The sequence below is a fragment of the Bos indicus genome, chromosome 13, assembly GCF_029378745.1.
Source record: "Bos indicus isolate NIAB-ARS_2022 breed Sahiwal x Tharparkar chromosome 13, NIAB-ARS_B.indTharparkar_mat_pri_1.0, whole genome shotgun sequence".
Classification (NCBI taxonomy): Eukaryota; Metazoa; Chordata; class Mammalia; order Artiodactyla; family Bovidae; genus Bos; species Bos indicus.
The window spans coordinates 81,151,090-81,171,192 of record NC_091772.1 but is presented as its reverse complement, the minus strand read 5'-3'; the positions used below and the strand labels follow the sequence as shown (position 1 = coordinate 81,171,192).

General features: G+C 47.7%; 1 protein-coding gene across 4 annotated transcripts in view; it reads left to right on the top strand.

Annotated features, from left to right (window-relative positions):
* The first annotated feature begins 539 nt into the window (after positions 1-539).
* ZNF217 (zinc finger protein 217) overlaps positions 540-20,103 on the top strand; it is a 39,107-nt gene continuing 19,543 nt past the window's right edge. Inside the window, exon 1 of one of the 4 annotated variants that reach the window (XM_070801907.1) lies at positions 540-618. The gene's annotated coding sequence lies outside the window, so the exon portion shown is untranslated. Of the gene's footprint in view, positions 619-1,985; positions 2,009-12,421; positions 12,553-15,741; positions 15,945-20,103 lie in introns of those variants that run through there. The other 3 variants (XM_070801908.1, XM_070801906.1, XM_070801905.1) reach the window with 3 other exon arrangements.

The window sequence follows — 20,103 nt, the reverse complement described above, 5'->3', positions numbered from 1 at the left end:
TTCAAAATGGCTATGTGCAAAAGTGGGGCACAATTTGGATGATTAGCTATTCCTGTGTGTTTCCACATGGGCATGGAGAGAGTGTGTGTGTACTGCTCCTCTCCTTATAGTGAATCTTGTTGCCATGCATGTCTTTGTTCGTGACACCTTTTCCTTGATGGGGCTGTTGCCTCTGGGTTTATTTCGGGAGTGTTGTTGCTGCATCCACGTGTATGAACGTTTGTAAGACCCTTGACTTGTGCCACCGAGTTGTTCACAAAAGGACTGTACCAAGTTACACTTCCACTTACAAAGGATGAGGGAGCCTCTATTAAAATGTTTAAAGGCAATGCTTTTCAGAGCTCTTATAAATCATAGGCTGGGGCTGACTCCTGTGTCATATGGTCAGAGCCATCTCAAAATAAATAAATACACATTTTCTATAGCCATAAAAAGCTGGCATGCGCAGACTGCCAAACAAGCGCAAACTAACTTTGATTAAACGAGGAAACCGGGCTGCTTGTTGAAAATGTGGTAATGAGATAGTCTCTACCGGCCGGGAAGCCAGCCGTGGAGGGGGAGGGGCGCCCGGCGTTTCTTCCTGCCTGTACCCATCCTGGAGAAGGCAGAAAGGAACAGGTCAGCGATCTTTACGGTTTTTTTTTTTTTTTTTTTTTAAGCTCAGTGTTTTTGTTTCCATATGGCTGAGGGGATGATGCAAAAATACGGTTGAAATCGGGTTGGAAACTAGCAGAAAACTTCTGGTGGCAGGCGCTTCCTGTAAACGCAGCCCCGTGGTACCGGGTAACAGAGGATTAAGGCAGAGCCATTTTAGCCTGGAGTCCAAATTCTACTTTGTTTCCTTGGGGACACGTTGTTCTTATTCCTTGACTTCAGGCACAAGTGCTTGAGAAACTTGTTTATTTCTGTTTGCAGCATTATTTAAAGGACATAGCATAGTAGTTACAAATCGTTATAGAAAATTCAATTGTATTAGTTTGGAGAAATTTATGTGTCAGATTTTTAAATTTAAACAGGGAAGAAAGAAAGGCTATGTCATTACTGTTGTGTTAATGGGGGAGGAAAAAAAAAGAGAAAAGGATCTTGATAAGAAAATAGCAAGATAGTCTTTAAGAGCATCTGAATCTTTCATTCTTTTCTTTTCTTTCTTTTTGTAAAAATTCAGAAAAGATGGTCCTTTTTTCCTCATTTACTTTTACACTGTTTTCATCCCACTTGCTGAAGCCACAAGTGGGAACAAAACATAATCTCCTAAAATATTTTTAAGAGGACATGCAGGCTTGGTATTTGTAAAAATATGTCAACAAAATGTGCTAACCACATTTGAAAAAAAAAAGTTGTCAAAGAGGCCAAGGGGATTAGTTCAGTTGAAGAGCTGATTAGGACAGGGAGAAGGATGACTCCTGTCATTCTGGCTGACGTTTACTGAGTTACTTTTAAGGTTTTTAAGGTCCCATTGCCATCAGCTCCTTTAAGCCTTAAAGGTATCCGGAGCACTGGGGACTCATTATTCCCATTTTACAGATGAGACAGGGAGGCTAAGCCATCGGGCTGAGGTCTCTGGGCAGTGCAGTCAGGATGTGGGTCCAGGAAGGCTCTGGGACGGCATTTGATTCAGTTCCGGTTTCTGGGGGAAACTTGCAGCGTTGGTGCTGGGAGCTGCTGAAAGTGAAGTGGTGAAGGCTTTGGGGCGGGATTAACCAGCTCCAGAGGTTTAGGGCAGCTGTGTGATCCCTCGTCTAGACTCAGGGATTTTTTGGCTACTCTGTGCCTCTCTAGGGTGTGGCCCTGGCCCTAATCTCCTCTCCAGCATTTCCCACTGCCCTGCTGGCGGCGTGGCCTGAGAGAGCGCACCTACAGTCTGGAGGCTGCTGTTTGCATCCCTCCCCACTGCCCCTCACCTCCCAGCTTGTCCTTCAGGGGGCCTCCTTGACCTTCCGCTGGGAGAAGATGCCCAGGGGATACTGAGAGACTGTCTCTGAACCCCGGAGAGATCGCCCAGATTAAGGTATCCTTCTGATTTTTCACAGGATTTCACTTGCTTAGTCCATGTTGGGTGGACTAAAGATGATTGAAAGCGACTCAGTTCTGGAGAGAGCAGTCCGGGTCCAAAGCCTTTTCTCTCCCTCACCTGCTATGAATACGCTTGCTTCTCTAACCCGTGGAGAAGCGCCTTAGCAGGGTTCTGCAGTGGCTGAGCTTCTGTGGCCATAGGCGATAATCTTTATAATATTCAGTTCAGTCCAGTTCAGTGGCTCAGTCGTGTCCGACTCTTGGAGACCGCATGGACTGTAGCCTGCCAGGATGCTCTGTCCATGGGATTCCCCAGGCAAGGATACTGGAGTGGGTAGCCATTACCTCCTCCTGGGGGTCTTCCTCACCCAGGGATCCAACCCGCGCCTCCTGCATTGGCCAGCGGGTTCGTTACTGCTGAGCCACCTGGGAAGCCCGCTGTGTGACACATTGTCTCCAAAGCTTTTTACAGGGGAGGATTTGTTCATTTCTCTTAAATACGCTTGTCACTGGGTATTCTCACCTCCATCTGTAAAATGGGGAGAAGAGGCAAAGAAAGTTCAAATGAGGTGACAGGATGCACAGCTGGGTCGTGCAGAGTCTCGCTGTGAACCCAGCTTCATGAGCTCAGCCCTTTAACCACCGTCCACGTGACGGCTCAGTGGCAGGTCTCTAGTGTGTGTGAAGGGGGCACTAAGTCGGCCTGGGTGTCCAAATGTGGTGCATACAGTGCACTGGCACCGGAGTAAGTGCTCCGTCAGCGAGCCTTGGTATTATCCTCTGTTCTCCCAAGGCCAAGGTCAACAATTTAGGATAAGAAAGAATGGCATGTGGCAGCGTGGGCTTTGGAATCAAATCGGGCTATAATTTCATTTTATTCTTTTTGAACCTCAAGGAAGTTAAGCTAGTAAGTCAGAAAGCAAACCTCTGCTGGCTCCAGTTTCCTCATCTGGCAAATGAATTTAAATATACTTAATTTATATGTAAACTCATGTATAATTACATAAATATAGATAGGTTATCAGGAGAACTCAGTAACAGCCCGAATGGGCACATTAGGTGTGGTGTTAAGACTGGCACGTAGCAGGGGCTCAATAAATTGTTTGATTTTTTCCTGTCTTCTTATCCTTCTTATGTCTTCTATTACTATCGTTGTCATCAAAGTCGCCTGAAAATATGAACACACAAATATCTGAGTGCTTTTGGCAAAGGAGACTATCTGCTTGACTATTTTAGGAGTGTTCTTCATTTTTACCATCTCTTTAATAAGCTTCTTAGTACCCGGTAATCATTCCTCTGCTCAAACCATTCAATGGCTCTCAGGCACATTCAGATAAAATCCTATCTTCTTAAAACCCCAAAGGCCCCAGGCAACTGATATCATCGCCACCACCGCTCTCATTTTCTGATTTGTCTCTTTCTACTCCTTGAATCACATACCCTTTAAGGTCATTGCAGGGCCGGCCTTTTAGACTCTTTCCCCAGGGGTGCGCATGGCTCCCACTGCCACCCTGTTCAGATCCTTACCCAGATGCCTGCCCCCATGAAGTCATTCCAGACTCTTTATTTAACACCCCCTCCCCCCTTCATCTCCTGACCGCTTCTTCCCTTATTTTTCTCCACGCCACAAGGCACATGGGGGCTTAATTCCCTGCCCAGGAATCAAATCTGCATCCCTGCATAGGAAGTGAAGAGCCTTAACCACCGGCCCGCCAGGGGAGTCCCGGCACTTAATGGAACACGGTAGAACTTTAAATGCTAACTCTGTGACGATAGGCGTTTTGACTGGTTTGCTTTCCAGCTGCATTCCAAGCACCTGGAACAGTGCCTGGTACACAGTAGGTGCTTAATAAACGTTTGTTGAGCAGGAGAGAAAATGCACGCGTGAATGAAGGAGCCTAGGGAGCATGTTTATTTAGTTAAATAGTACAGCTAAGAGCACGTTCTTTTAATTAAATGTGCAATGTGCTAAGTCGCTTTAGTCATGTCTGACTCTTTGCCACCCTATGGAGTCAGGCTCCTCTCTCCATGGGGTTTTCCAGGCAAGAATACTGGGGTGGGTTGCCATTTCCTTTTCCAGGGTTTAATTAAATAGAACAGCTAAATACTGAGCCACTTCCTGTGTGCCAGCAACTGCGACATGGAGGAAACTGGCCTTCCCTTCAAGGGGCTTGCAGTTTACACAGGCGGGCTCAGCCTGGTCCAGCCGGTGTCACAAAGGAGGGGCTGAAGGTGACTGAACAAAGAGGGTGGAGGCCTCTGGAGCGGCCCTGGGGGTGGGCAGGGGCTGTGGGGGCCTTGTGCACACGGGTGGCGCGTGCGTTTGGAGACATTCAGGCTGACAGGCAGGCGGCCGGAGTAGGGAGGCGGGTAAGCAGAGAGCGCTGCCTCTCCTGTTCATGAAACGGCGGTAGGTGGGGGTACTAAACATTTTATCTCCTGGTTTTTTTTTTTTTTAATTTCTGAGGTTATTCCACACAATTTGGAATTTTTTGTTAGTAGGCATATGTGTATGCTTTACATGAAAAGAGATTAAAATTTTAGCTCTCACCCAAGTGCCCTGGATCCTTGCCCATTTTTGAGAATTAGCCAAATTTGGTGTATTTGCATATATATATATTTGTTTTTTTTTTATATATTTGTTTATTGAGATATAAGGATGTGTAACATTGTATTAGTTTCAGGTTGTACAAGATAATGATTTGGTTATTTATGTATATTGAGAAATGATCAGCATGGATATGTCTTATGATGTGTGTGTTCATAAATATATTTACATCACACACACACAAATATGCGTGTGTATATGTATACACATGTGTACATATACATAACGTAATACATATAAATGTACATTGTTAAATATATACTGTATATGTGGATGTGTGTATTTATGTATATGTAAATATATATATAAATATAAACATACGTATTTATATAATACACATAAATATACAATATACATGTATTTCCTTTGGAAAATACATTACTGTGTATATGTTTCTTAAAAAAGTATGGCATTACTTTTTGCAACTTTAAAAAAAAATTTTAATTTTTAATTGAAGAATAGTTGCTGTACAGAACGTTGTTGTTTTCTGTCAAACATCAGCATAACTCAGCCACAGGTAGCAGCTTTGTCCTTTGATTCCACCACGTCTTGGCGACCTGACCGTACTGCTTCATTCTTCCCAGCTGCTATCCGCATTCTTCAGTTCGGATAGAGCACAGCGCACGCAGCTGTTTTCCTTTTGATGGACACGGGTTGTTTCCAGTGTTTCACTCCTATAAACAATACTGCAGTGAACATCCTTGGGCATGCTTCTTTATGTAACTGAGGGGTTATTTCTCTAGAGCGGGTATTCTAATTCCATGCTTTTCTGCTTATGTATTAATCTGTTTACGATTTCTCCTGTTAAAATGTAAGATCCACAAGGGTAGGAATCCAGTCCGTTTTGTATCTCACTGCTTAAGTACTGTCTAGCTAAGTGCCTGGGACCGAGGAGTGCTCCCAAATAGATACTTATGGAAGGCACCTGGCCGAAAGGTCGGCTGGGGCCGCGTGTAGTTTTGTTCCCTGAGAGAGGGAACTATGGTTTATTTTGGTAAAACTGGAGATTTTACCGCATCTCCACTGCACAGGGCAGTGGCAGGGGTTATTGGTGGGGCTCAGGAACAGGTGATCTGGGTTAAGAAGACAGGGACAAGAGGATCGGTTATGAGACTGCTACACAGATCAGAATGAGCCAAGCAGCAAGGACTGTGGAAATAAAAAAGGAAAAGGGTGCGTTTGAGAGATTCTGAGATGGTAGGAGTTGTAAGACTTCCGCACTGATCAGCTCTGACAGGCAGTGTAAAGGGGAGGCATGGAAGTTTGAGACTTCATCTTACAAACATATACTGCCTCCCAGCTCTGCGAAAAGCACTCTGCTAATTGCTGCTGGGACGTGATTTGCATGACCTTTCCTCCTTACCTTCAGTACCTTCACAGGAGACTTGCAGACTGTTAGGGGAGCTACGCTGGGGACAAGGGAAGGCCAGGGAGTGACGGCGGTGGGAGGGGAGCAGCCCGGGGCAGCCGGCGAAAGGAGGCCGGTCCAGGACGGGGGCGGGGAAGCTGGCTGGGCGAGGAGGCTTCAACCTTGCCCCAGAGCTGCTCAGGGCTGAACATTCAGGAGATAAGTGTCAACAGTGTGCATCAGGGTTCATTTTTAGGAGCTTTAGGTTGGTGACAGAGCTGAGGTTTGACATTGGGTTCAAATGGTCCACTGACCTTCATCTGGAAGATGGGGAATCAGGCTGTTAGCTGTGTGACCTCAGACAGCCTGCTCAAGGCTCCTGAGCCTCAGTTTCCTCTTTTTTAAAAGAAAGGCATAAGATGGTTAAGTAATAAGGATTTACTGTATCATACAGGAACTCTGCTCAGTGTTATGTAAAAATAAAATTTTATTTTTATAAATAGAGCATCTATCTGATAATTTAAAAAAAAAAGGCAATGGAGAAGAAAAAAGGAAAGGCAGTAATAACTCAAGGGGTGAAGATTGATCAGATTACAGCCGGTGCCAGGTGTGGTGATCAGGGCGGCAGGGCTGAGCCTGAGCTCCTACCCTCAAGGGGAGGAGAATGTGGTCTTGAAGTAAGAGGACTGTAACTTCTTTGCTTTTTGCCATGCTTCTTTTTTTAAGTGGGATGAGATCCTTTGGGAGATAATCTCTCGAGGAAGAAACACTTGAAGTTTGATAGTTCTTTCAGTCTCACTTTTTTTTTTCAGTGGCAGACTAGTGCTCTCAGAACAAAGTCCAAAGTCTTCAGAGGGCCCACTAGGCCTTACCAGAAATTCTGTCTGTCTTCGAGACACTGGGATTTCGGGGCAGGGCCCGGATATGATCAGATCTGACTTTAAAGAAAATATATTTATTTATTTTTTTGGCTGTGCTGGGTCTCGTTACGGTGTGCCAACTCTTTGTTGCACTTTGCAGGATTTAGTTCCCAGACCAGGGATTGAACCTGGGCCCCCTGCCCTGGGAGCCTGGCATCTTAGCCACTGGACCACCAGGGAACTCCCCAGACTGGACTTTGGAGTCGTAAGGAGCTTGGGGTGTGGCAGAGATGTGCTTGTCGGCGTCCACTTCCCTGACAGTTGTTCCCCAGCACGCGGGGAGAACGCGCGGCTCACAGTAGGTGTGTGTGCCGTTGGCTGAATACGTGTTACACGTCTGTACTGAAATCAGTGAAGTCAACGTTTCATTGTGTTCCTGGGAGAGCGTAGTGAGACAGTAGGTGGCAAGTGCCTGGCACACAGCACTCGTCCTCAGTTGGCATCTGGCGTTTAGTGAACATCTACTCTGTGCTCGTAGTACATCCGCAGGGTCCCGGGGGGATACCATGAGGTGCTGGGTGAGGCCTCGCTGGTGTCTGCACAGGAAAAGGAGGCCATTGTGATGAAGGACACTGGGGTGAGGGGCAGGGGAGAGAGGCGCTGAGGGGGAGGCCCAGGCAGGGGACCCCACGATGAGGGAGGCCCCGTGTCTGTGGATGAGGACAGAGGCCCTAGGGGTGGTGGGTGCTGAATGTAGGCACCTGGCTCTGCTGCTTATTACCAGCTATTTAATCGCTGGGTGCCCAGGTTCTTTGTCTATACAAATGGGAAAGCACAGGCCCTGCCTTGCAGAATTGTTAGGTGGATTAAATGAGTTACAAAGTGAGAAGCACATGTGAACCCTGTTAACGCTAGCGCTTCTCGGCAGGTTGGCCCGTTTCTGGCACGAAGCTTTTTAAGGCTTGGTGGTTTAGTCCACACAGCCCATCCCATGGCAGAGACGTGCAGGAGGCTCTGCTGGCAGTGAGTTTGGACAAGTCCCCATTTTGATGGAGTTAACAGTCTGATTCAGACCAAAAACATAAAAGAAAATAAAATTCATAACCAACCAACTATATAAACCATTTACTACACCAATCATCTCATCCAAACCAGAGAAAAGTGAGTTCAGAGCCTCCGAATGCTCTTCTAGCAAAGTACAGGACCTGTCGGGTTTCAGGTCAAATGGACGTGAGTTTAAGCAAACTCCGGGAGATAGTGGAGGCCAGAGGAGCCTGGTGCCACAGTCCATGGGGTCGCAAAGAGTAGGACAGGACTTAGCGACTGAACAACAAAAGGTCATCAAGGGGGCTGAGTTCCAAGAATATTCAGAGTCGAGTCCAGACAAAAGCGGAGCCCCCTGCCGAGCTGATACTGAGCAGTCAAGATAAGAGTTATGGTAGCAATCCTTTGCTGTTATAGATTCCCTCTGGTATGATGGAGGGCAACCCAACCATCGAGCTAGGCAGGATGAATAGAGATTAGAAGCCGCCTTGTACATATGAGGAAACAGCCCAGACCCCTGTGAGTGGCCTAAACACTCAAATTTCAGGTCCCTTTTGGCTGGATCTTACTGCAGCTGAGTTCTGCTGTTCGGTTGCTGCGTCCTGTCTCACTCTTTGCGACCCCATGCACTGCAGCATGCCAGGCTCTCCTGTTTTTCACTGTCTCCTGGAGTTTGTTCAAACTCATGTCCATTGAGTAGGTGATGCCATCCAACCATTTCATCTTCTGTCGTCCCCTTCTCCTCCTGCCCTGAATCTTTCCTATCATCAGGGTCTTTTCCAGTGAGTCATCTCTTTGAATCATGTGAGTTCTGTACATTAATTTTATTTCTATATTCATTTGTCTGGAATGCATTTATTGATTGCTGCTGTAGACAGACATCATACTGAGACTTAGATGTCAGCAGAGAACAAATCACAGTGTCATGTATTTTTATGGAGTTTAGGCTGTAGTAGGAAGGGGCGAGGAAGGAATAATTGCTATAATGGTGAGTATGAGGGCATCGATTTGAGCTGGGGGGCACCTGACAGGGATTCGTGATCCAGTGTCAGTGTCAGCGGCTGACCCATCTCACTACGGGACCTTTCTTCTCCATCTGCATTCCCTTCCCGGAGAGCCTCATACGATTCTATGGTCTTATGGATACGTTAGTGGTGGGGGATTGTGGGCGAAGGTCTGAGAGTTGAAATCCAGAAATAATTCCTGGACATCTAAATGGAGCTGGAGTAGACAGCTGGAAATATATTTTGGGGTTTGAGGGGAGAAGTCTGGGTGGGAAATATACAAATTTAGGCGCCTTGTAGATGGTATTTTGAGCCATTGGACAGGATGAAATACTTGGAGAATGACTAGGAAAAAGACCAGGCTCCTGTGTTGGATCCTGGAACACTTCAGAATCTGGAGTCAGGGCAACAGAGCTAGCGAGGGCATGGAGAAGGAGCCGCCAGTGAGGACTGGTGGAAATCAGGAGGACAGGCTGTGTCCTGAATCAGAGGAGAAGGTGTTTGGAGGAAGGGGTTGACTCTGTCAGGGACTGCAGATGAGATAAAGTAAAGCAAGACCAGAGAATTGACCATCTTTGATCTCTTGCTACCAGGTCCAAAAACCAGGCCTTGCAGCTTCCCTGGTGGTCCAGTGGTTAGGGCTCGGCATCTCCACTGCAGGGGGCACGAGTTCGATCCCTGGTCCAGGAACTAAGGTCCTCCATGCTACCCAGTGCCACCAAAAAACCCCACAGAAGCCAGTCCTTGCCTCTGTCTCATTATTTCCTTGCTTCCCTGTTCTCACTCGCTGGGCCCCTTGCAGTGGCCTCCCCAGGGAGCCCGTCCTCCGCCCTGAGCCTTTTCACCTTCTGCGCCTCATCTTAGAAAGCTTTGCTGGCGGGGTCTGCTCCTCAAGGAGCCCCAGTCCAAAAACCAGCAAGCTCTTTCCGTCTCCACGGAGCCTGTGTTGTCTGCCTCCCTCAAGAAAGCAAGCTCCAAAGGGGCAAGAGCTCCGTCTGCTTTGCTTACTGTGAGCTCGGGCTCCGGTGCCCGCGATGGTGCCAGGCCCGCCAGACTTTGGGCTTACAAGCTTCATGCAGTCTCAACTCTCTCAAGTCTCATATGAACAGAAATATTTATATAAATGATGATATTATTATATAATTCTTCCAGTTTTATTTTGTGCTCAGGCACACAGCTGTGTCTGACGCTTTGCGACCCCACGGACCTTAGCTCTCCAGGCTCCTCTGTCCATGGAATTCTCCAGGCAAGAATACTGGAGTGGGACGCCTTTCCTTCTCCAGAGGATCCTCCTGACCCAGGGGTCAAACCTGCGCCTCTTGTATTGGCAGGAAGGTTTTTTTTTTAACCACTGAACCACCCAGGAAGCCCAAATGATTACCATTATAGCATTGTATAAGCCTAAATTGTACAATATAGTAATTTGATATATGTACATATTTTAGACATGATGACCACAATAAGTTTAATTAACACGTACCATTTCACATAGTTACAAATATTTTTTCCTTGTGATGAGAAGGGTCTACTTCTACAAGACTCTAGCCAAAATCACAAAACTTTAAATGGAGTGGACGTGACTGAGTGACTGAACGGACACACACAGACACACATAACCTATAAAAATGTTGCATCACTGTGCTCTATACCCCTGAAACTAACATAGTATTGTAAATTAATTATACTTTTTTGGGGGAGGGTCTTAGTTCCCCAACCAGGGATTGAACCCTGGGCCACTGTAGTGAAAGCTCTGGCTCCTAAGCACTGGACTGCCAGGGAATTCCTTAATTATACGTCAATTTAAAAAAAAAATTTTTTTTTTAAGATTTACTTCCCCCTCTCTCCCTCCGTCACACCATTTTATGGATCAGGAATGGAAACCCATGGCGATGAAATAGTATTCTAGGATTAATCCAACTGTCTAGAGGTTGAAACAGGAATATTTTGAGCCCAAGATTGGATTACTGGAGAGAAGACATTCCAACATCTTGCCACAGCTCCCTGCCCAGAGAGAGTTTAAACCTCTCAGGAGGAACAGAAGCTGATTTTTTGAAAGGCTCGGGAGAGAGAACTAGGCGAAGGGAACCACAGGGCTGGAGACTCTGGGTCAGAGAGAAGGCTGAAGCTTAGAGCTCTGAGTGACGGGCTTGCCAAGACTTGAGGCTGGAGAGTCAGGCAGGGCCCAGATCGGCGGGGCTGGCAGGCAGGCCCTGGAGCTTGTTCTTTTTTCCTGAGGCAGTAGGAAGCTGTTAAGCAGGGTGGTGACACCATCTGATTTACACTGTAAAAAGATCTCTTGGGCTATGGGTGGAGAACATATTAAGGCAAACCTAGAAAGGAAGAAGTTTGCAGACACCATGGTGTACTGGCAGGAGTGAGCGCTCTCGGTGCTGTGGGGCAGCCTTGTGTTGGAGATGAAGGTCCGTGGGCAGGTTTGAGATATATTAAGGTGGAAGCTACAGGCCCTGCTGATGGATAAAGGCGGGGTGTGTGTGTAGGGGGGATGGAGATGAAATACCACAGTTTGATTTCTAGATTTTGGCATAAGTGGGCAGATAGAAGATGGTTCCCTGTTTTGAGATGATGATGAAAACTGGATTTCAGGACATGCCAGTTACCTTCCTCTCCTATTGGCACCCCCTCCTCACCCCATGGGTCCCCATCTAGAATATTCGATGAGGACAAGCTTTAAAGAGGTGCTCCAAATGTTATGTGACCCATGTAATTTATTTTTCTTCTAGTTTTATTGTGATATATTCAACGCACAGCATTGTGTAAGGTTAAGGTGTATAGTGTAATGGTTGACTTAGAAAACGATCATGAAGTGATCATAGTAAGTTTAGTGAACACCCATCATCTCATACGGACACACACACAGGCAGATTTTCTCTTGTGACCAGTACTCAGGATTTACTGTTTTGCTTTCATAGATAACATTAACTACATCAATCATGTTAATTGTATCAGTCGTGTTAATTAGATCAATCGTGGTGCATACTACATCCCTCGTACCTGTTTATATATATATGTCAATACCTATATTTGAGGTATGGCTGATGTACCGTATTGTATGTTTCAGGCATACAAAGTGACTCAAAGCTTTTAAGCCCATTTATGGTGGGTGGAGAATGCCGGCCCTGTCCTCTGGCTTGTACACTACATGCTTGTACCTTGTTTACTTCCCGGTGGAGTACTTTGCAGCCCTCATCTTCCTCCCCCGTCTTGCCCCTCCCCCTCTCCCCTGCCCCTCCCCGTCCCGCACTGATAACCACCAGCTCCTTGTCTGTATCTGAGTGTTTCTTTTTTTTTGCTATATCCTCTAGTTTGTTTTATTTGTGACCCGTGTAATTTGTCAAGAAAGTTTAATTGACACTTTGAGTGGAGACCTCCATGGACCAATCGTGCAGGATAGTGGAGGGGGCTGTGGATAAGTTGTGCTTGTAGGGTGGGGGAGGGTCCTCAGTCAAGTTACCAGTCATGATTGGTTAGTCAAGTCGGGATTGCATCTAACCTCTATTTATATTGAGCCTTATTCGTGGCTCCTCCCTTTTTTGGTTTGCTTATAAAAACCAGCAATCACATCTCTTCCAGTATTGTTCCGAGTCAGGTGGACGGGGCCAACTCAGGGAGAAAGAGGCCCCCCCTGGTTCCAGACCCTGTCTACCCTTCTCAAAGGTAATGTCTGCTATTTGTTTTCTATCATGTACTGCTGTGAGGTTTTACACGGCATTTAGAATTGTGAGATGACTTCAGGGGATCAAGAAACTTCATAGAAAAGAGAAGTTTCGTGTTCCCTGGAGTGGTTGGTGATCCCTGCTTCCTTTAGGGCTTCAGTCTTGTTAAAAGAGCTGCCCCGGCTTCCTTCTCAAATGTCCCTTGTAGTTTGCAGAGCTGGCAAGGGTTTGCCTAACTTTTTCATTTTCTTTTCCTGCTAACTCCTCATTGCAGTTTTTCAGGTTTTCCTGCTCTGAACACTGAATTCTTTTAAGTCTGTCTTGGCACCGTTTCAGCCCCTGGATTTACATACAGTTTCCAAATCGCTTCTCTGTAATAGTTCCACAGTGAAACAAATACTTGCGAAAGTAAGATAGTACTGGCATTCTCTCCTTCTCATTAAGGCTAACTCAAATGGTGATGCCAGTGGACGTTAAACATAGCAAATCAGAAGGGGTTTGGTTTTGTTTTGTTAGAAAGCTGAGAATGCGGTGGCAGGCAGGAGGAGCTGGAGAGAAAATCAGAAGTTAGCTAAAGGCAGAGGGCTCCTATCACGAGGATTAGATCAGAGATAATGGTGCGATTTTATAAGCATACATTGGGAAATAGATCTTAAGGAGGGCTGGTCTGCTTGGATAACTGTGAAAAAGGAGGTGTAGCTGATGTGTGTGGCATTAAGAAGGGGTGAAGTGGGGTCTTCCCTCTCTCCCCGAATAACGCGTGAGCAGGAGCATCAGCTCACATTGGAAGGGACATTTCTGGCTCCATTGTTTGTGTCGCCTGCGTCTCTGCAGCACCTGACTCGTTTAGAGAGAGTCTAGCTGGGGGGTGGTGATGGCAAAACAGGATTACGCGTGGGCGGAGCTAAGTATATGGAGCCCAACGCTCGATTTTCGATTTTCATTTCATAAGATAATAATGAGTTCTTAGCTTTACTACAAAACCGAGTGTTCCCAGTGTCCTCCTGTTGCTTCTGGAGTTTTCATTCTTAATTGTTTTAACCATACATGCTTTCCAAGGAAATCTGAAGTGTGGGTCTCCGCCTTCTATAAGGGACGAATGTGGCTCACGAGACGCCCTTACAGCGCATTCAGCTCACTCTGTTGTCCATTTAAAAACACAGTACGTGTTTGCAACCCAGCTCTCAGACACTGGCAGAATTTTGCAACGACTTCCCAGTTTTGTTGGCACGTCTCCAGGAACAAGGTTCTTTGTAATTCTTTGCTCAAACATAAGGATCGCCTATAAAACTCTTAGCGGACAGTTTAGTTAATACAATTATCTTTCAATTTAAAAGCCACAGCATAATAAGGTTTTTTGTTGTTGTTTTGGCCAGGCCAGAGTGTGGGGAGGGGAGAGTAACAACCATATGATGTAACTAACAAACCAGTAACTAACAAACCATATGATGCTATTAGGCTCACAAAGTAGCAGCTCTGTGAGGGAATAGGAAAAAGCACCATTTTTTTTTTTTGCTCAGAAAATAATTCAGTAGCAACAAGGTCTGAGAGCCGAGAGCCTCATTGTTCTTCGTGAAACGATGATTTGTCCAACATTTTGATCGTTTCCCTATTCCTCCTGAAAAGTTTGGACTTTTCTTTTTGCTGCATTTGACACTAGGAGTTTTAACTCTCAGTGCTATTGTGTTTACAGCATTCAAGGTTTCGGAGTTCAAAGGTTATCCATTAACATGTAGAGTGAGGCTACACTTCGGTGAGGACTCAATTTGGTTTCACTTGCTCATTGTTTCTTTGTTTTGTAGTTCTGCCCAGAGTCATTTGTTTTGATAAGTTAAATGAAGGTTCTGGTTTAGGAAGAGTGTGTCTTTGGACTGTGTTTTGGGACGTGACTATCAAGACTTTAAAAAATTTTTTAAGAATGATATTCATCTTTCCTGAGAAAAGGAACTCTAGTACTGGAAGTGATGAAGTGATCAATATCAGTGTACTTGAGCGAAAAAAAGTTCTGGCTTAAGACTACTTCTGGCACTGCTAATTAACTAAGAATGAGAAAGTAATTGGTTCACTTCCTTTTAAAAAAAGACTAACCAGACCATATGTGGGGTTAGTAGTTATATATAAAATGACAGCAAAACATCACACTTGGGCAAATTTGTCCCCTTTGCTAAGAAACTGTCTCTCAAATTCCATTTCCTATTTTATTAAGGATTGCACTGCTCACCAGCGGAGCATTTAGGTAGGGCTTTTTGGGGTACTGACTTACTAAATATATACTTGAAGGGCCTTTCTTGATACGTTTTAAGTTTTTCCATTTTGGATACATTGAAGGCCAATAAAAAAACACACTTAGCTATTCGTTTGTGGGGACTTGCATAGCTTTTACTTTTGCATTCGTTTGCATCTTGAGGCAGAGAACTTGGTGAATGTGATTACTGCTTCTGTGGTTCCTCCTTGGGATTTACGTAAACTGGGGGGGAATATCCCTGGCCTTCGGAATCATAACCTTTGTGCGTGTGTGTGAACAAAAAGAATAGTTGGGAAACGCTTTCAGTTAAGGCGAGGGAGAAGGCTTATTTTGCTTTTGGTCGCCAGCTTTAAGTCTGATTTCACCCATGTGGATTTCTATCAAAGCCAAGATGATTCTTGGAACCTAGGCCAAGTTTAGAAATTTCAAGTTGGACCAGCGCAAGCTCAGCCCTTTCAGAAAAACAGTGACAGTTAAAAGAAAGTTGTGTGCAGATGCACATTTGAGAGACATTTAATCATCTCATCTCATGGACCTTTCTCATGCCTGAGGAAAACCTGAACAAAACGTGCACAGCTGCCTCCTGACCCCCCCGATGGGCGTCAAGGCCCGTCCTGGCCGGGGGCAGCGCCGCTGACCCGGCGTCCGGGCACACCTTGCGGGGGCGGGGCGGCGGCACTGCGCCTGCGCGCGGCCCTAGCGGCCCCCGCCCCGCGTACCTGTCACTGAACCGCCGGCGCGCGGGCCGCGTGAGGCCGGATGGCGGGAGCGGAGGGGGGCGGGGCGGGCAAGGGCGCGCGCGTGCGCCGGCGGCGCGGGGTCCGCGGGCGCGCGCCCGCGCCCACGTCCGGGGGGCGGGGCGGGGGCGCGCCGCGCGCGTCACGTGGCCCGGGGGCGGGCTTGTGGGCGGGACCGGCGGCCGGCGGGGCGGGGCGGGGCGTAGCGGAGCCGCGGGGCCGAGGGCGGGCGCAACAGCTGCTCCGCGAGCACTTTCTGACCCAACAGTCCCCGTGCGCCGGACGCGCCGCGGCCCTGCGGCCCTGGGGACCCCCGCGCCTGCACTGTCCCCGCGCGGACGAGTAGGGGGCGCCCGTGCCTCGGCCCCCCGTGAGCACCCCCGCCCCGCTCACCTTAGCCCCGCGCCCGAGGTGAGCCCGGCCCCCAAATTCTCCGGGCGGGGGTGGGCTGGGGTGGGGGCCGCCGCCTTCGGTGGGGGGGGCTCCCCGGTGCGGGGTCCCCAGGCGGTCTCGCCCGCGGGCTCTGGCCCGGCGAGGGGCCCCGTGCGGGCGCGGGGCCCGGAGGTACCGGCACAAAAGGCCGAGGGGGGGCTCGCCGTGGCCCTCGCCCCGGCCTCCCCGCCCCTGCTCCCGCGGACGCCGGCCGCCGCAGGTAGAGGGGCGCCGCGCCCCCGAGCCCGCCCCCTACCCCTGCCTTCCACCCCGCCCCTCTCGGGCGCCCCCTCCCCGCCCGGCTGCGCGCGATCCCACCGGCGCGGTGCCGGGGAGCCCCGGGTGTGCACCGGCGGTGTGGACGTCGCGCTCACTCCGGGGGACCTCAGCACGGCCGGGGTCGCGGGCGAGCCCGGGGCCCTGCGGGGGGCTGGGCGGGGGCTCCTCTGAAAAGTTGGGTGGCTCCGCCCGGCGGGTCCCCACGGTGGCTGGCCTGGCCGTGGGGGGCGGGCGGGCGGGCGGGGGGAGGCGGGCCGGCGCGGGGTCCCCGGCGATGGCCCGGGAGGGGCCGGCGCAAGTTGGGAACGGGCAAAACAGTGCGTCCTAACAGGCGTCCCCCGCAGACAATGGCCGGGACCGAGCGCACGGGCCGGCGGAGGGCGCGTCTACCGGGCCGAGGGAGGGGCTTGGCCGCGCCGCAGACCCGGGCGCGCACCCCGGCCAGCCCCCGGGGGCCCCCAGACCCGTCTCCGGGAGTCCCGGCTTTTGCCCATCCCAGAGCAGGCGGTGCACCGGGCCGCGTTTCCTGGATGTGTGTGATACGGTTTTTTTTTTTTTTTCCCTTTTAATTTTAAGAGATTAAAAAAAAAGCAGCTTAAAAAAAGTAACCCTTAAACGTTATAAGATTGTATCACTCAATTCTAGTGGGACGCGAAAAGCCAGCTGGAAGCAGAAGTAGGAACTCTAAAGGGCAGGAGGGATTGAAATGTTAGCCTAAAAGTGTTTCTTTCTTTTTTTTAAAAGGGAAGTTTCTGCCAGGAGGCGCTGAGTGGCGAAACCGCTCAGTTTCAGATGTAGAGCCCTCTTCACTCTTGATTTGGCCCCAAAAGGCGAGCCCCAGGGGGTGGGCAGGGGGCCAGAGGGGAGGGCGCTGCTGGGGTCTCCGGGAGGCTGCTGGATTTGGGGCGGCCCGGGCGGTCTTGCTCGGAGGGGGCCAGACCTGGCCTGCGGGGTGCACAGGCCGGGACCGGCGCCCCGGGGTCGGGATAGATGTCCAGGTCCGGGGTTGAAACCCACGTTTTAGGATTCAGGGTAGGGCCACCGAGGACGGGAAGCCGCATTCTTGGGCGGGTGGGTGGGGGTGGGGTGGGCCGGGGCTGGGGAGGGGAAGTTTTCGAGCAAGGCTTATTAACAGGAGCAGGAAAAGGCCATCACTGGCCACTTCTGGGCCCCCAAGTAGTCTGTTCACACTTGGAGCAGTGTAAACTTTTCTTCTCTTTTTGTTGTGTTTTCCAAGAAAAGAATAGTCACTTCAGAGTGTGAGGCTTTGGTGCGCTGGTTCCCCTTTGAAATTCCTTGAGCCTCAATTTATCTTTCTGGATCAGCCTATAGGCCTTGGAGTGTTGAGCTTGAACATTCCTTAACGTGTATTGAAGACATGGCGGGTCCAGTGATCCTTTGGCAGGTCTGGGGGCCTGTGTTACTGAGCCCCGTGCAAGCTAGCTGGTTTCCTAGTTTTCTAGATCGTTTGGAAACATTAAGCTGTATGTTTTAAGAACCCTAGGTCTGATTTAGTTCAGGTTGATTCAATTAATGTCTTCATCGCTTTTGAGTTGGTTGAATGAGTTGACATGAGATTAAGCTCAACAAAAGAAAAGGCAGGGGGACAGCAGCTGCCCGCCGGGCCTGGCCACTAGGTAGGGGTCTGGAAGGAAGCCTTTCACCTTCTCTTTTGTATGTGTCAAGAAGTACGTGTAAAATGTTCCGTAGTGTACTTTTTCCCCCTCCTGGGACTGATGGACTGCCTTGATTGATTGAAATCAAATAAGATTTAAAACAATGAATTTGGTAATACTTTGAGAATGAGTAATAGACCTAGGTTTTCCATAAAGCCTTTAGAGCCCTAGTGACAAGAGCAGAGTGGTAACCTAATTGCTTTTTGTCTGAAAAATATAACAGTCAAACCCCTAGTTTGTGCCTGCTTAGTTAATGTGTGCTAAGGACTTCTTAAGGTGTGTCCTTAATGGTAGCTGACTTTTTCTGAGAAGTCCTATTTATTTTAAATAGTGTTTTGTTTCATATTCTAAAGACTGTAGTGATGTGTGTGTGTGTGTTTGTGTTTAATCCTGGTGTTTTAGTGGAAGTCGACCCCCACCCCAAATTGCTGCCATTTTGAATCAGTTATGTAAGTATTGAAATCAAGAGGCAGTGACTTACTTAAAAATGCAGTGGTTGTTAGTTACAAGCCAGATTGACCATTTTTTGGCTTGTTTGGTAGAAGAGGGTTTATAATTTCATTGTCTGGAATTTTAATTATTTGGTGAGAAGGGGGAGGCTGCTCCTTTAGAACTGCACGTTCATTTGCGTGCTGCAGGAGGAAGTGGGGGAGAGCATGGCTTTTCTAGGTAAAGGACACATACTTTTTTCTTTCATGTCCAACCTCAGTGCTTTTCTCTTCACAACACCATCAAACACTGCTGTTTGACCTTTGCTGGTTTTTTTTTTTAATTTGTGAGACCTAGGTTTAGTACTTGGGTTCATATTATTCCCTTTCACTTCTTAATCAAAAAAAGGAACTGATAACACCATTCAGATAAAGCTTGCAGAAAATATTGCCCCGGTCACCCTGAAGAATTGATTTAGATAACAGCTTGATCCCCCGCCTCCCAGGTAAGGGAGGAAGATGGAGGGTTAGGGTTAGCTTTTGCCAGTAAAGGTTTAAGCAGAGGCTGGTCAGAGTTCTCTTCCTAATCCTCCATTTTTGGCCTGTTTTAATAAAAGCCCCTTCCAGTGGTCCTTTTCAGAGGAAATCTGAAAATAGAACTCAGTCATCAAGTCACTTACAAAGTGATGAAATAATTAAGGAATATAATGGCCTGGCAAGGCCAGGGTCCCTCTGTCTCCTCATTCCAGATAAATGCTAATCACTTCTCTGTCTTTTAACAACATTTATGATGAAATGGCCTGTTTTTGCCACAGCAGGGTTGCCTGCCCAACCCTGGAGCACTCTTAATTCTGCTGTGCTTGATTAGAGCCTCGGGGGTCCCAAAAGATGTGCTGTTTTCCCACTTTGTAAAATTATATTCTCTTCTCACAGTTGTTCCAGACATGATATTGGTTGGAAAGAACTTTCGAGTAGTTTTAATGACTCTTGACTGCTTAAAATCTACTACTTAAAAAGGCCTTTTCTTAGGACTGTAAAGGATTGGACCTTTTTTTTTTTTTTTTTATGTTCTACATGAAGCTTTGTTTCCATTTGGTTAAAAAAAAATTCAGATTGTTCCAGCTCACAGATGCCACTACTGCCTGTGTTTTAAATTGTTCGTTTCTAATTTCTTATTTTAGCTTAATTGTGTAGTGGTGTGTTTAATAGATGAATTGGAAAGGTGCTGTCAAAGAACTGAACAATGGCTGTGTATTTTCAGGCTAAGAATTACACAGCAAGAGTGAAACACAGGAGACAGTGTTATCAACTGATGAGTATTTGTTCCACTAGAATAAAATAAATATAAGAAGACTTTAAGTTAAATGACTTCATGTGGAATACACTGAGTAGTTTTCAAATTACTGAGATGTGTTACAAAATGAAAAAAAACAGCCTGGAAGATATTTACAGAACAGCCACTGAAGTGGAATTGAAGGAATCCCAATCATATTAAATATTCTAACTAGTGAAGGGTTTGGTTACAGCATGTAAATGGAAGTGGTGACCGTGGAAGGGTCCTGATTCGCTGCCTCCTCTCCAGGTCTTTGGGGGAGGGGTGCTGACTGGCTTAAATGCACGTGGAAGAAAGGATGAGTTGCACAAAGACTGCAGGAAATTTCTTAAATTTGGGGGAGGGAAGCTTGAGCCTTACAGCTGAATAGCCTGACTTTGAGGGGGCAGAGTTAACCCTTCCGACATGCTGGTGGAATGGTG